This window comes from Microcaecilia unicolor, chromosome 3 (genome assembly GCF_901765095.1).
Source record: "Microcaecilia unicolor chromosome 3, aMicUni1.1, whole genome shotgun sequence".
NCBI classification, from domain to species: domain Eukaryota; kingdom Metazoa; phylum Chordata; class Amphibia; order Gymnophiona; family Siphonopidae; genus Microcaecilia; species Microcaecilia unicolor.
The window spans coordinates 498,985,231-499,001,614 of NC_044033.1; positions in this window are offsets into that span (position 1 = coordinate 498,985,231).

The window sequence follows — 16,384 nt, forward strand, 5'->3', positions numbered from 1 at the left end:
ATGGCTGAGGGAAGAAATTCACCATTGTTCTATTCTCTCAAGGTGCCTAGATTAACTGAGTTTAATTATCAGCAGTGGGAATTAAGATTCATATGTTTCCTTCGAGCAAAAAGATTAGATATATGCTTAGACCAAGACAGAACAGCTGAAAATATGGCTGAATGGGACAATGCAAACTATTATGTGAAGTGCATGCTTTTGGAAGCTCTCTCAGAGAAACAAGCCATATTAGTGGAGGGAAAAGATACACCAAAGGACATTTTATATAAACTGAGAACTATGTATGCAACTACATATGCAAAGCAGCAACCAATTTGGTTGGCAGAGTTGAATGAAACCAAATTAAGGGATAAAAGTAAATGTAATGATCACATTATGTATCTTATGTCTTCATTTCAAAAGCTAGAACTTTCTGGAATTCCCATGTGTGATGCATTGAAAAGAGCATTTCTTTTTACCTCACTATCAAAGAAGTTTGATGTTTTTAGGTCTGTAAATGAGGCCATTGAAGGGCAATCTTTTGAACAGGCAACATCAAAACTAAGGCAGGAATGCATAATAAATGATTCTGAGGAGATGTGTTCTCAAAGTCAGTCAGAGAGAAATGAAACAAATTTCTTGGCAAAGAACAGAGGAAGGCGGAGCTATGGGAAAACTCCACCCAAGGGCAAGCTGATTTGCTACTCATGTGGAAAGGAGGGACATGTATCTAAATGGTGTAAGGAAACACAAAACACTCCCTCTAGCTCACCTAAGCCAATGGAACTAAAGAATTTTCAAACCAGGAAATGTATGAAGGACAAAGATAAACACAAGGGCTTTCTAATGGCAGAAAAATCTTTGACTATGGTAAATAATAATTCAAATGAAAGTACTTGGATTTTGGATTCGGGGAGCACATGCCATTTAACCAATTGTAAGAATTTCTTTCAGGAAATGTGTCCAGAGGAAGGTATTCTTAAAACTGCAAACGCAGGGACTGCTAAGATCCAAGCAAAAGGTATTGGATTCTTAAAATGCAAAGTGTCTAACGAAGTTAAAGAAATTCCTGTAAGTGATGTCTTGTATATTCCCCAAGCAGTTTGCAATATGCTTAGTGTATCTACATTAGATAAGAAGGGATTTGTGATTCATTTTGAAAACAGTAAGTGCACAATCTCTAAAAATGATGAAGTGTATGCTGAAGCTTTTATGCATAATGATGTTTATAAACTGAGCATTTCAGGTGAAGCCTCACATATGGTGCAAGTAAGGAAGAATGATGGTAAATGTAGTCCGGAAATCTGGCACCGCCGCCTGGGACATCGTGATTCTAAGGTGATCCAGGATCTTTACAGTAAGCAACTGGCCACCGGCATTCAGATAAGTGCAAATGCTGGTAAAATGGAGAAATGCATAGACTGTGTTACTCAAAAAGGTGTGAGACCCTCATTTCCTGCATACACAGGAAATAGGAGTAATAAAGTACTGGACTTAATACACAGTGACTTATGTGGACCGTTTAATATCCCATCATTGGGAAATAACAGATTTGTGCTAATATTCTTGGATGATTTCTCTAGATATTGTGTGGCCTATTTGCTGAAAGAGAAAAGTCAAGTCACAGACATGCTGAAGAAATACGTAGCCATGGTGAGCAATAAATTTGAAAGAAAACCAAAGGTTCTTCAGACCGACAATGGTGGTGAGTTCACTTCACGAAGCATGCACACATTTCTAGAACAAGAAGGCATTCAGCATATCACAACAGTAGCTTACACACCAGAGCAAAATTCTGTTGCAGAGAGAAAATTTAGGTCACTTGTGGAAATGACCAGATGTATGCTGTCAGATAGCAATCTCCCTAAAAGACTATGGGGGGAAGCCATTCTCACAGCAGTGTACCTACAAAACAGAATGCCAACTAAAGGCGCTGAGCGCACACCACATGAGACATGGCATGGTAGGAAGCCAAACCTGTCACACATAAGAACATTTGGAAGTACAGCATATGCTCATGTACCAAAGCAAAGAAGGCATAAGCTGGATTCCACAACAGAAAGGGGCATTTTAGTTGGCTATGCTCCAGGACACAAAGGATATAGAATTTTGAATCTGAAAACTGGCATTGTTGGCATAAGACATGTTACATATTTTGATGAAAACAAAAGGGTTGATAAAGGCTGGATTATCCCAGATGAGCCTTATCATCCAGAATATGAAACTAGAACCATAATAGACATGCCAGTGTATATAAATGCCATACCAAGGCAGATGTCTGAAAGCAACTCACCTGTATCTAACGAGGAACAGGCAGAGGAAACAGACACAGAAAGGATCATTGAAGAAGACAGTACAGTTGGAGAAGGGGAATCAATTGGAGAAGAACTCTCAGATTTAGAGGATGCAGAAAGGTCAGACCAACCTGTTGTCAGACGCTCATCCAGGGAAAACAAAGGTGTTCCACCCCCAAGACTGTCGTACCTAACAAAGTCAGCAGAAGCTCAAGAGCCCTAAACATGGGATGAGATTGAGAAAATGTCAGCAGAAGAAGCTGCTGAATGGCGTAAAGCTGCACAAGAAGAAATTGATGCATTGGATAAAAATAATACTTGGATTCTTACAAAATTACCTCCTGGCAAGAAAGCTATAGGATGCAAATGGGTATTCAAGTTAAAAAGGAATGCACAAGGAAAAGTGGAAAGGTATAAAGCCAGATTAGTGGCAAAGGGATATCTTCAAAAATATGGAGAAGATTTTGATGAAGTGTTTGCACCTGTAGTGAAACACACGACAATCAGAACACTTCTGAGCATTGCAGTCTCAAAAGGCATGCAAGTCAACCACATTGATGTGAAAACAGCGTTTCTTCACGGAGATATAACTGAAGACTTGTACATGGAACAACCAACAGGTTTCATAAATACAAAACAAAGACAGCTAGTGTGTAAATTAAACAAAGGTCTTTATGGATTAAAGGAAAGTGCAAAATGTTGGAATGAAAAATTGCATGAAATATTGACAAATTTAGGATTTAAGCAAGGTGAAGCAGATAAATGCTTGTACACTAGGTGCACAAATGGACAATATGCATACATTTTAGCTTTTGTTGATGATCTGCTCATTGCAAGCAAAAGTGAGCAAGAGTACAAGGACATTGTAAAGTGTTTAAACCACAATGTTGAGATAAAAGAACTTGGTAATGTGTCATACTATCTTGGTATAGAAATTGAGAAACAAAATGATGGTTCTTATCTTCTAAGCCAGAAGCAGAAAATAAATGAGCTTATTGAAAGTTTAGGTATGCAAGATGCCCAAGTTGTAAGCACTCCCATGATCACTGATTTTCTGAAGGATGAAACAGTAAGAGAACCTTTACCAGATAACATCCAATATAGATCAGCCATAGGTAAGCTTTTATATCTAACTACCACATACAGGGCTGATATAGCAAATGCAGTAGGAATTTTGAGCAGAAGGGTCAGCTCACCTACCAAATCAGATTGGACTGCAGTTAAAAGGATGGTAAGGTATTTAAAGGGTACCATTGATTGTAAATTAAAGATTTCAGCCAATAGTAATCCAAAACTAATATGTTACTGTGATTCAGATTGGGCAGGGGATCATTCTGATTATAAATCCACAAGTGGATATGTGTTTATGTATGGAAATGTACAAATTTCATGGGCCAGTCATAAACAAAGTATTGTGAGTTTGTCTTCTACAGAAGCTGAATACGTGGCCGTATCGGAAGCGTGCAGAGAACTGATGTGGATTGAAAAACTTTTGCTGGATTTTGGAATAGCTGAACAGAGACCAATCCAGATAATGGAAGATAATCAGAGCTGCATCCGACTGTCACAGAATGACAAGGTTCAGTCACGCACCAAGCACATCGCAACGAAATACCACAACGTGCGAGAGTTGGCGAAAGAAGGGGTCATCAGTCTACACTATTGTCACACCAGTGAGATGACAGCTGACATCATGACCAAACCGTTACCCAGAGAACATTTTGTGAATCTGCGTATAAAGCTTGGACTTTGTATGAATAAATAATTGCATGACAGTTATGCATGAGAAGGGGTTTGTTGGAATGTAATTGTATTTTACATGCATTGCCTGTCACCTATTATTTCTCTGTGATTACTCTGTGACCTCTGATGTGAATTACTTAGAGAGGTCACACAGCTATGCAACTTCCTGTGGGGGATAGACACAGCAGATGCAGCACATGCAGCACATGGAGCACATGGAGCTCATGTTCTCTCCTAACCTGAGAGGATCTATGGTGGTGTGAGCATCCATTACCATCTAAGCACATGGAAGGAGCTGATAATACAAATGTATAGTAAAATGTATATATAAGCCTGTCTGATTATAATCTAACTACAAACTGTGAGTAAACAGATGTTTTGTTACTTCAACTTTAAAGTGACTCAGCAGTGAATTATTCAGGGGTGAATGAGAGAGAGATGAAGAAAGAAATTAACATTTCTAAAGCTGAAGCTGTGTGTACTAAAATCTGCTAATTATTTACTACAAATAATCCAACATTAAAAACACTGAGGACCACACTAGAGGGTGTCTTTAGCATTTAGCGTGCTCTAATTTTTAGGACGCTTTGAAAATGCTAGCGCACCTTACATTCCATTTTCCAATAATACTCAAAAGTAACAGTATGGACTAGCTTCAGTACTTGATGCCCAAATTTGGACACTGAAAAAAATCCACACAGAGCGCTATTCTATAAATGGCGTTCCGAGTTGTGCATCTTTTATTGAATAGCACAGTAGTTCCCAAACCTGGTCCTGGAGGCACCCCAGCCAGTCAGGTTTTCAGGATAGCCACAATAAATATTCATGAGAGAGATCTGCATGCAGCTCATCTTCTTACGCATTTCAATGCCAGATGTAAGTTGAGTCAAGTGACGCTTGTAATTTATAGTATTCTATGAACTATGCATGTAACTCAGAGACACGTCTATGGCCGGCTCACGCTCTGTCCATGTGTATGCCCCTACTGCAGTTTGGTTCTATGGGGTCCTTTTACTAAGGTGCACTGAAAAATGGCCTGTGATAGTGTAGGCGCATGTTTTGGGCGCACGCAGAATCATTTTTCAGCGCACCTGTGAAAAAGGCCTTTTTGAAAATTTTTGCTGAAAATGGATGTGTGGCAAAATGAAAATTGCCACGCATCCATTTTGGGTCTGAGTCCTTACTGCCAGCCATTGACCTAGCGGTAAAGACTCACGCGGTAACCGGGCGGTAATGACCTACGCATGTCAAATGCCGCTTGGTGCGTGCCCAATAAAAACCATCAGAAAATAAAAATTATTTTACAGACGTGCGTATCAGATGTGCACCAAAAATGAAATTACCGCAACAGCCATGCGGTACCCGGGTGATAACTCCATTTTGGCATGCGTTGGGCCAAAATGGAGTCTAAATGGCAGATGACGTTTAATGTGAGCAAGTGCAAAGTGATGCATGTGGGAAAGAGGAGCCCCAATTATAGTTACGTCATGCAAGGTTCCACATTAGGAGTCACCGACCAAGAAAGGGATCTAGGTGTCGTTAATGATACGTTGAAACCTTCTGCTCAGTGTGCTGCTGCAGCTAAGAAAGAAAATAGAATGTTAGGTATTGTGAGAAGGAAGAGGCTGTCCTACCCTGGTTAGGCCCATAGAGGGCGCTGTTCCCCTAAAATGTCCAGGGAGAAGGGCTGGGTGAGTCACTAAAGGGAGCCAGTAAGGGGTGTATAGCAGGAGGTCGCTAGGACCGAGGGGAGTCCTGGGGATAGAAACAGGTGCAGCAGATTATGGGCTGGGTCCTGTTTGGCCATTAACCACTTAATACCCCACCTGAGTGGTGAGGGAAAGGAGCTAGCAGCTGAAGAAGAGGGCTGGTAGCTGAAGCAGAAGGATCCCCATGAGAAGTACTGGCTGTGCCCTAAGGACTGTGTGTCTAGAACTGTGTGTTCCCAAGAAGGAAGCTGGCTGGGGTAAGAAGGCCCTAGAGTAACAAGGATAAGAACTGTGTGTTCAAAGAGGGACTGTGTGTCCAAGATGAAAAGACTGTGTGTCTAGAGCTGCTACAAGGAGGGACTCTGTGTCCAGGACTGAGTTAGTACTGAGCCCAAATGCCGGTGTGAGAGGGCTCAGGGGGAAGAAATCTGTTGGGTTTGAACTGTGCAAGAAGAAGTGTTTTAAGCTAAAAGAAGTGTGCCCCAGAGGCAGGAATAAAGATTTGTATGAGAAAAATCCTGTTGATAAGACCTGACTATGTTTGCCTTTTTGAGAACCAGGTCACCCCGAGTAGAAAGGGGTAGGATACTAATTTGCATAAAATCTGCATACTGAGAACCAGCTCACCCTGAGTGAAAGAGGGACCTGGGATCCTGAGGTGGGAGCTTCCTCTTCGCAATAGCCTCATCATTTTCACAGTATTAATAGGAAAGGAATGGAAAACAATAATGAGGATGTTATAATGCCTTTATATCGCTCTATGGTGCGACCACACCTCGAATATTGTGTTCAATTCTGGTCGCCGCATCTTAAAAAAGATATTGTGGAATTAGAAAAGGTGCAGAGAAGGGAGACAAAAATGATAAAGAGGATGGGACGACTGCCCTATGAGGAAAGGCTAAAGCGACTAGGGCTCTTCAGCTTGGAGAAAAGGAGGCTGAGGGGAAGATATGATAGAGGTCTATAAAATGAGTGGAGTTGAACGGGTAGATGTGAAGCATTTGTTTACGCTTTCCAAAAATACTAGGACTAGGGGACATGCAATGAAGCTACTATGTAGTAAATTTAAAACGAATCAGAGAAATGTTTTCTTCACTCAACGTGTAATTAAATTCTGGAATTCGTTGCCAGAAAATGTGGTAAAGGCGGTTAGCTTAGCGGAGTTTTAAAAAGGTTTGGACGGCTTCCTAAAGGAAAAGTCCATAGACCATTATTAAATGGACTTGGGGAAAATCCACTATTTCTGGGATAAGCAGTATAAAATGACCTGGAGTGGCTACTGTTGGAAACAGGATGCTGGCTCGATGGACCTTTGGTCTTTCCCAGTATGGCAATACTTATGTACTTATGATGCTTATGCAGCTTAGTAAAAGGGCCCCTATGGTACTTAGGTGCTACCTTACTACTGCTACTACTTATCATTTCTATAGTTCTACTAGACGTACGCAGCACTGTAGATTAGCTCCTAGTGTATATGGGGCACCTATCACTCAACGGTGCCTTTGACACATATTGTTAGGCACCAGTTTATGGACTTACCTTCAAGGCACCTTATGCTTTATGAAAGCTAAATATATTCAATGGGGCAGCAATGATTCTTTGAAGAAAGACTAATCCCAAAATATCATGGCCAAAAGGATTAGCAACCCATGCCCCTAAATCTACAGAAAAAAAAAAAAGTAAGCTAAAATAGACTTTGTATCATCTTTGTTTTCAAAATCATTTGGACAATCAAAAGAGTGTGTGTGTGAGAGAGAGAGAAGCAGAGATTTTACATTCTAGTTTAATATTCTCGTCATTTCTTTGTTGTCCTGAAGCAATATGCCATTGTCAGGCACTTTATCTGACAGCTGCACTCTTGCCTGAAGACAGCAGTAGCCCTCTGGGAGATTTCATGGTGACTTTCTTTTCTCTCCTCCTGGCTGCAGCAGGTGTGGAGGCATCCCAACTTTATTAACTCTTCCTAGGCCATAGAAATACTGGATGTGTACTGATTACTGGGGAAGCTACTTGCTTCAGGCCTTGCTCTTTGGACACACAGGCCACGTTTTTCTTGCAAGGTCTCTTCCCCCCCCCCCCCCCCCCTCCTGAAGAAGCCTTGAAAATGAAGACATCAAATACTTGGCTGGAATCCTGCTACATTCCAGTCTGCCATCCTCACAGGCTTGACCTGAAAAGCAAGTCTCCTCTCATTTCACTCCAGACAAAGGCCGAACAATGGGTGGTCACTGATAAGGTCTTATTCTGCCCCCCACCAACTCCACTCCCATGGAATCCATAAGCATTAATCTGGGACTCTCCCTTCACTGGAAGATAATCCACAATCACTCTTTCTTTGTTTAGTTTACAGCTCAGTCTATTACAGTCCAGCTCTCTCCTCTTCCTTCCTGCTTTTTTTTAATCTGTAGCTTTACCTATTGAGTAACTCATCGTGAGCCAAATAAACTAAAGCAGAAGGCAGTTGTAATAAGGTCTTTAAGTGTGTGTGCATTTGAGATAAAGACGTCTTGCTTTTCTTTATCCAGTCTTTAGCTGTATTAGTGGGGTAGATCTTCCACAGAGACACTCTTAATGAGCTCTTGGAGTCTGGGAGGAGCTAATGTCTTTTGGAGAGAATTCTATCCTCAGGAGAGGGTGCATCTCATTATTCCAAAAGTTGTTTAGCATCATGTCTGGGAATCCTACTCCTAATTGAGTCTGAACATACACAGGTTTTTTTTTTTTTTTTTTAAACTCACAGTACGTCGTTTCGTAGTTCAGTTTCCTGGTTAATCACAGTTCACCTTTTACAAAAAAATGTTACGCACGCAACTCAAAATAATAAACTAAAATATCATATATTGATAGAGGAAAAATAAGCAATATTCATATTTCGCTTCTCATGGTTTTTCAGTTCTAGCAGTAGAGGAGTGTGGTAGCCGTGTTAGTCCACTCTTAAAGGTTATCAATAGAAATCAAACAAAATAAAACATGGAAAAGAAAATAAGATGATACCTTTTTTATTGGACATAACTTAATACATTTCTTGATTACCTTTCGAAGGTTGCCCTTCTTCGTCAGATCGGAAATAAGCAAATGTGCTAGCTGACAGTGTATATAAGTGAAAACATTCAAGCATTACTATGACAGTCTGACAGGGTGGGAGGATGGTTCTAGCAGAAGCCAGGGCTCTCATTCATTGTTTCTGTAATAGCATCAAAGTCAAAATTTCTCTAACAGCCTGTGTACTTCTCTGATGCTTGTGTATTAATAGGTGTTAGCAGTGCATTTTTTCTAGCGGAAAAAGGTGCTGCCGGTACTCAAATGCTAGGCCAGCCTTCAGGGTGGGGTGATCACTGAGGGACTCACCCCACAATAGCCAGGCCCCCTGCAACTAGTCACAGAATCTATGACAAGGCAGGATTGGTGTGTAGGGCCTGAGCTCTTTCATTAAAACGTGGGGACCATGGGTCAGTGGCGTAGCCACAGGTGGGCCTGGGTGGGCCGGGGCCCACCCACTTAGGGCTCAGGCCCGCCCAACAGTAGCACACATTAGTGGTAGCTGGTGGGGATCTCAAGCTTGGCCAGCTCAAGATTTCCCCCTGATGGTAACGAAAATGCTACTCTCCACAATAACAGCACCTGCGCATGCTCAGTTTTCAGTGCATGCCTGATGCAGACTGCCAAGATGGAAAGAAGCGTTTTCTCACCATAAGTACATAAGTACATAAGTACATAAGTAGTGCCATACTGGGAAAGACCAAAGGTCCATCTAGCCCAGCATCCTGTCACCGACAGTGGCCAATCCAGGTCAAGGGCACCTGGCACGCTCCCCAAACGTAAAAACATTCCAGACAAGTTATACCTAAAAATGAGGAATTTTTCCAGTCCATTTAATAGCGGTCTATGGACTTGTCCTTTAGGAATCTATCTAACCCCTTTTTAAACTCCGTCAAGCTAACCGCCCGTACCACGTTCTCCGGCAATGAATTCCAGAGTCTAATTACACGTTGGGTGAAGAAAAATTTTCTCCGATTCGTTTTAAATTTACCACACTGTAGCTTCAACTCATGCCCTCTAGTCCTAGTATTTTTGGATAGCGTGAACAGTCGCTTCACATCCACCCGATCCATTCCACTCATTATTTTATACACTTCTATCATATCTCCCCTCAGCCGTCTCTTCTCCAAGCTGAAAAGCCCTAGCCTTCTCAGCCTCTCTTCATAGGAAAGTCGTCCCATCCCCACTATCATTTTCGTCGCCCTTCGCTGTACCTTTTCCAATTCTACTATATCTTTTTTGAGATACGGAGACCAGTACTGAACACAATACTCCAGGTGCGGTCGCACCATGGAGCGATACAACGGCATTATAACATCCGCACACCTGGACTCCATACCCTTCTTAATAACACCCAACATTCTATTCGCTTTCCTAGCCGCAGCAGCACACTGAGCAGAAGGTTTCAGCGTATCATCGACGACGACACCCAGATCCCTTTCTTGATCCGTAACTCCTAACGCGGAACCTTGCAAGACGTAGCTATAATTCGGGTTCCTCTTACCCACATGCATCACTTTGCACTTGTCAACATTGAACTTCATCTGCCACTTGCACGCCCATTCTCCCAGTCTCGCAAGGTCCTCCTGTAATCGTTCACATTCCTCCTGCGACTTGACGACCCTGAATAATTTTGTGTCATCGGCGAATTTAATTACCTCACTAGTTATTCCCATCTCTAGGTCATTTATAAATACATTAAAAAGCAACGGACCCAGCACAGACCCCTGCGGGACCCCACTAACTACCCTCCTCCACTGAGAATACTGGCCACGCAATCCTACTCTCTGCTTCCTATCTTTCAACCAGTTCTTAATCCATAATAATACCCTACCTCCGATTCCATGACTCTGCAATTTCTTCAGGAGTCTTTCGTGCTGAGAAATTTTTTGGGTGGTGGTTGGGGGGGGGGGGGGGGGGGGGAGAACACTTGGAGGCATATTTTCAAAGCACTTGGCCTTCCAAAGTTCCATAGAAACCTATGGAACTTTGGAAGGCTAAGTGCTTTGAAAATATGCCTCTTGGTGCCCACCCACTTCTTGCCTAGGCCCACCCAAAATCTGTTGTCTGGCTACGCCCCTGCCATGGGTCGATTTTAGCAGACAATGGAAAAGGTACCCCCTCAAAAAAAGCCCTACGTGTTAGAGTAAACATGTATTGATGTATTGATGAGGCCACTATCTAATGTCTTTGAATGAAAAGTATTAATGGGTGCTACTTGCATATGTATTGGCATGACCACCAGTTCCATGGCAGTAATGCAAACACAGAGGTCAAAGTTTAACACACATTGAACCATTCATCCACTTCCGTTCAAATTTTAGTCATAGATAGTAGAACACAGTAACTTCCAGTACCCTTAATTTTCCTAAATTATAGACCTTATTGATAATAAAATATTAATTGTTTGCCACTTCAAATGGTGCGAAGACTGGGGAGTAGCTATCAATGTGGGCTACCGTTAAGACATGTTATTTTAACACTAACTCGTGCTATTTCAGCACAGGTCCCATTTTAGGCAATGAGACCTAGTTACTAATAACTGAGGTTAACAGTAAAATGGCATGCCTTAATGGTAGCCCACACTGATAACATTCCTCCTCTGTGAAATTAGCAGATGTTACATTTAGAACAAATTGGAGAAAATATTTTTTTTCTCTCAGCACATAATTAAGCTGTAGAATTTGTTGCTCAATGACATGGTCAAAGGGTGAAGGGTAAAGGGTCATGGCTTCGATATTCTACATTTCTAGGTACTTTATCCCTACTAGGCTCACAATCTATTTTTGTACTAAGACAGTTATTATAGCTGGATAGATTTAGACAAGTTCCTAGAGCAAATGTGCATAAATCAATTAGCCAGGTGACTTGGGAAAGCCAACACTCATTCCTGCAAGTGAGCAATGAGAATCTATCTAACTTTAAAGATCCTGCTGGGTTCCTGTGACCCTATAGTCTAGTGGTTCTCAACCCAGTCATTGGGGCACATGTAGCCAGTCAGATTTTTAGGATATCCACAAAGAATACGCATAAATCAATACTGCTCAACTCAGGATCACTATCTGGTAACAATGATATACTAATATATGCAATTTTCAAACAATCATTGTGCATTTGACCATTCATCATTTCTACATCTTTTATTATTAACATCATTCTTAGAAAAACATTCCTACCCCATTCATTATAAGTAAAATAAAAACCTGACAGAAAACTCAATGAGGGCTCTGCAAGTATCTATTACAATGTCTGCAAAAGATCCATGGTTTGAACGGCATAATACAGCTGGAGAACCTCCCAAATCAAATATAATAATTTGTACTGGCAATGTTCCATGGCTGGCTGGCTGGGTTTGTAACATCCTGATGTCAGCAAGCCTCCAGCATTCCATTCCCTCTCACTGTCCCGCCCTCGCGTAAAGACGAAATGATGTCAGAGGGCGGAAGAGTGAGAGGGAAGGGAATGCTGAAGGCGAGCTGACATCAGGATGTTATGAACGCAAGCAAGACAAGTGAAGGCAATGGAACGCAGGACATGGAAGGGAGAGCAGGGCAGAGCAGAATCACTGGACATGGAGGGGAGGCAAGGGCAGAGGACAATCGCTGGACATGGAGGGGAGGCCAGGGCAGAGGAGAATCAATATGGATGGGATGGGAGGAGAAGAGAGAATCGCGGGACACGGATGGGAGGGCAGAGCAGAGGAGAATTGCTGGACATGGAGGGGATGGGAGGTGAGGGGAGAATCACGGGACATGGAAAGGAGGGCAGGGCAGAGGAGAATCGCTGGACATGGAGGGGAGGCAAGGGCAGAGGACAATCGCTGGACATGGAGGGGAGGCCAGGGCAGAGGAGAATCTATGGACATGGGATGGGATGGGAGAAAAGGAGAGAATAGCGTGACATGGAAGGGAGGGAAGGGCAGAGTAGAATCACTGGACATGGAGGGGAAGCAAGGGCAGAGGACAATCACTGGACATGGAGGGGAGGCCAGGGCAGAGGAGAATCAACATGGATGGGATGGGACGAGAAGAGAGAATCGTGGGACATGGATGGGAGGGCAGGGCAGAGGAGAATCGCTGGACATGGAGGGGATGGGAGGAGAAGAGAGAATTGCTGGACATGGAGGGGATGGAAGGAGAAGAGAGAATCATGGGGCACGGATGGGAGGGCAGGGCAGAGGAGAATCGCTGGACATGGAGGGAATGGGAGGAGAAGAGAGAATCGCCGGACATGGAGGGGATGGGAGGAGAAGAGAGAATCACGGGACACGGATGGGAGGGCAGGGCAGAGGAGAATCGCTGGACATGGAGGGGATGGGAGGCGAGGGTACCCATGCATCTTTCTAAAATACTAGTATACATGGCAGAAATTGTGCCTAGCTTGCAGCTGTGGACACCTACATCTGCTCTCAAAAGGGGCAAATGTTGGAGACAGGTTGCTAGCCTCAATGAACCTTCAGTGTGCCTCAGGATGGTGCATCAGTATGTTCCTATATTCTTAGGTTTTTAATACAATAGTAACTTCCACACATTTTTTTACCTTACTGCCCTGGTGGGCTACACGTGCCCTAAAATTTGCCACCAAGTAAGTACTTGCTATGATCCATTAAAATGCAATGGACTAAGCCAGGCTAAGTTCAGTTCTTGAGGGCTGCAAACAGGCCAGATTTTCAGGATATCCCTAACAGCTGTACAATACATGTCAGCAGATAAAGACCTGTATGGTCCATCCAGTCTGCTCAACAAAGTGGATAAAGTTGAAGACATGGAACCTGTGCAAACACTGGCATTATAAACATGATAATTGGCAACTGGCCTTGTCAACCTCATATGTGCAGTTATATGATGCAATCTTGGAACATAATGCAACAATACCATTGCCTTCAACCCTAAGAATGTCTTCTCCTCCACTGGACATGGACTAGACCTATTTATTCACTAATATCAACTTTATGATTCTGTCCTTCTCCCTATAAGTATTGCCATACTGGGAAAGACCAAAGGTCCATCGAACCCAGCATCCTGTTTCCAACAGTGGCCAATCCAGGTCACAAATACCCGGCAAGATCCGAAAAATGTACAAAACATTTTATACTGCTTATCCCAGAAATAGTGGATTTTCCCCAAGTCCATTTAATAATGGTTTATGGACTTTTCCTTTAAGAAGCCGTCCAAACCTTTTTAAAACTCTGCTAAGCTAACCGCCTTTACCACATTCTCTGGCAACGAATTCCAGAGTTTAATTACACGTTGAGTGAAGAAATATTTTCTCCGATTCGTTTTAAATTTACTACATTGTAGCTTCATCGCATGCCCCCTAGTCCTAGTATTTTTGGAAAGCGTGAACAGACGCTTCACCTCTACCCGTTCAACTCCACTCATTATTTTATAGACCTGTATCATATCTCCCCTCAGCCGCCTTTTCTCCAAGCTGAAGAGCCCTAGCCGCTTTAGCCTTTTCTCATAGGGAAGTCGTCCCATCCCCTTTATCATTTTCGCTGCCCTTCTCTGCACCTTTTCTAATTCCACTATATCTTTTTTGAGATGCGACGACCAGAATTGAACACAATATTCGAGGTGCGGTCGCACCATGGAGCGATACAAAGGCATTATAACATCCTCAATTTTGTTTTCCATTCCTTTCCTAATAATATCTAACATTCTATTTTCTTTCTTAGCCGCAGCAGCACACTGAGCAGAAGGTTTCAACGTATCACCAGCGACGACACCTAGATCCCTTTCTTGGTCCGTGACTCTTATAGAAGTACACACAACTACAATCATAGCATATACTTTGAATGTGATATGATATGTGCCTACTTAATTTCTAGTTTTCCTTGCCAATTTTGGGGCACTGGTTTTATTTCTCGTCTACTGGAGTTGCCATCAAAACCCACTCCAGCCATGATTCTGATCCAGCTTTTCTATTTATGGTATGAGAAATATTTGCATGCATTACATCCCTTGTATACAGATTTCTTTCATGAGGTGGAGTGGGCAGGGTTGCTGATATGATGCAGACCCAAGAGAACTATAAATTAGGTTCAACGTTAATGAACAGGATATGACGTTGCAAGACGCTTGCTCGCCATTCTCTCCCAGTCTCGACGAGAGTTCCTCCATGGACGGTCAGCAAGTATAATTAAAACAAAGAAATTATCAAGTTAAAGGTAAGACTTTAAAGGTTTATATACTTTTATAAAGAAAGAAGAAAAATAACAAGAAAGTAAGTCCAGGCCTTATCATTGTTATTATAGTCACTACCCCTGAAGACGCACTACGGCGAAACACATATGTGTAGGGTGTGGCAGGAGTTCAGATATATACCTCAAGTAGGAGGAGTGAAGCAAGGAGAGGTGACTCGAGGAGCAAAACTGGAAGATAAAGGAAGAACAGATAAGGAAAAAGAAGTTGCGATTACGTTGGAAAAGTTGTGAATTGGATTGATAGTTCATTTCAACGTTAGAGAACTGAGATATGATGATGTATAGTCAGATGTATTAACAACTGACAAACGGAACAACAAAATTCATGTAACTGAAGAAAATGCAAGTTCCTTATATATAAAGGGACAAGAACAATAATGTAAAGAGGCTGCTATGAACAAATGTGTTATAATCTCATTAGTCTATTTATGATGGCGATGTAAATTGAAGTTATATGAGTTATTGCGGAAGAGCATAAAAGTTAGACAACGGAGTACAACGTGGTTAGGTATGAAAGAGAGTGAATGTTGAATGAATGAGGCAAGGTTTAGATTATAGAATTTTACAGAATGTCAACAAAGTATAAAATATTATTTTAAAGTATTTGTTTAATAAAGGAGGTTGAAATCATATATACTGACAATAGTGATTACGTGGTTAATATATATATGTATATTCATCAGGGATAGCCTGAACATCTGGTCTGCTTCAAGAACTGAACTTAGACAAGCCTGGACTAAGCAAAAAATTTTGAATAAGGACAATAGTTACAGTTTGACCAAAAAGGGGGAACTTTCCTTCTTGCAGAAGGAGAATTTGCAGTTATACTGTTCTTAGCATCAAGTTACGGAATCTGCTGCCCAGCTCCTGTGCACATCTGCTTTATGAGCTGGGACATTAATTATATTAAATGACTGACTGTTTCTATTAAGCAAGACAGAAATGTGAAAGTCATAATGCTTCATTTGAAAATGTTACAAGGAAAAAAAATTAAACCTTGTCTTAAATTGCTAAATGTCACTAAAGGCTCTTGATAATTAACTTAAGTATCAAGGGACTACTGCGCTGAGTTGTACAGATAATTATTAGAAATGCAGCCAACCTTAAGACTGCAGAACTTCTAAGAGAAAATGAGAATGAATTTGGAAAAAATGGACCCATAAGTGTCAAGCTTATTAACATTTTCTCATCCTCGGGACCTTAATCAATAAGAGTTTCTACAACAGTTATATAAAACAATGAAAAAAGCTTTGGGTCCAATCCACACAGACATACTGGGCTGCGTAGGAGTCAGTCTGATTAGCCTGTGTTATCTTTCATTGTATAATTCAGTCTGGCGTAATAAAGACTTCTGCTTAGATCAAGTTAATGCAGTATGAGTTGGAATACTATGTAGAATATCACGTTGAAATGTT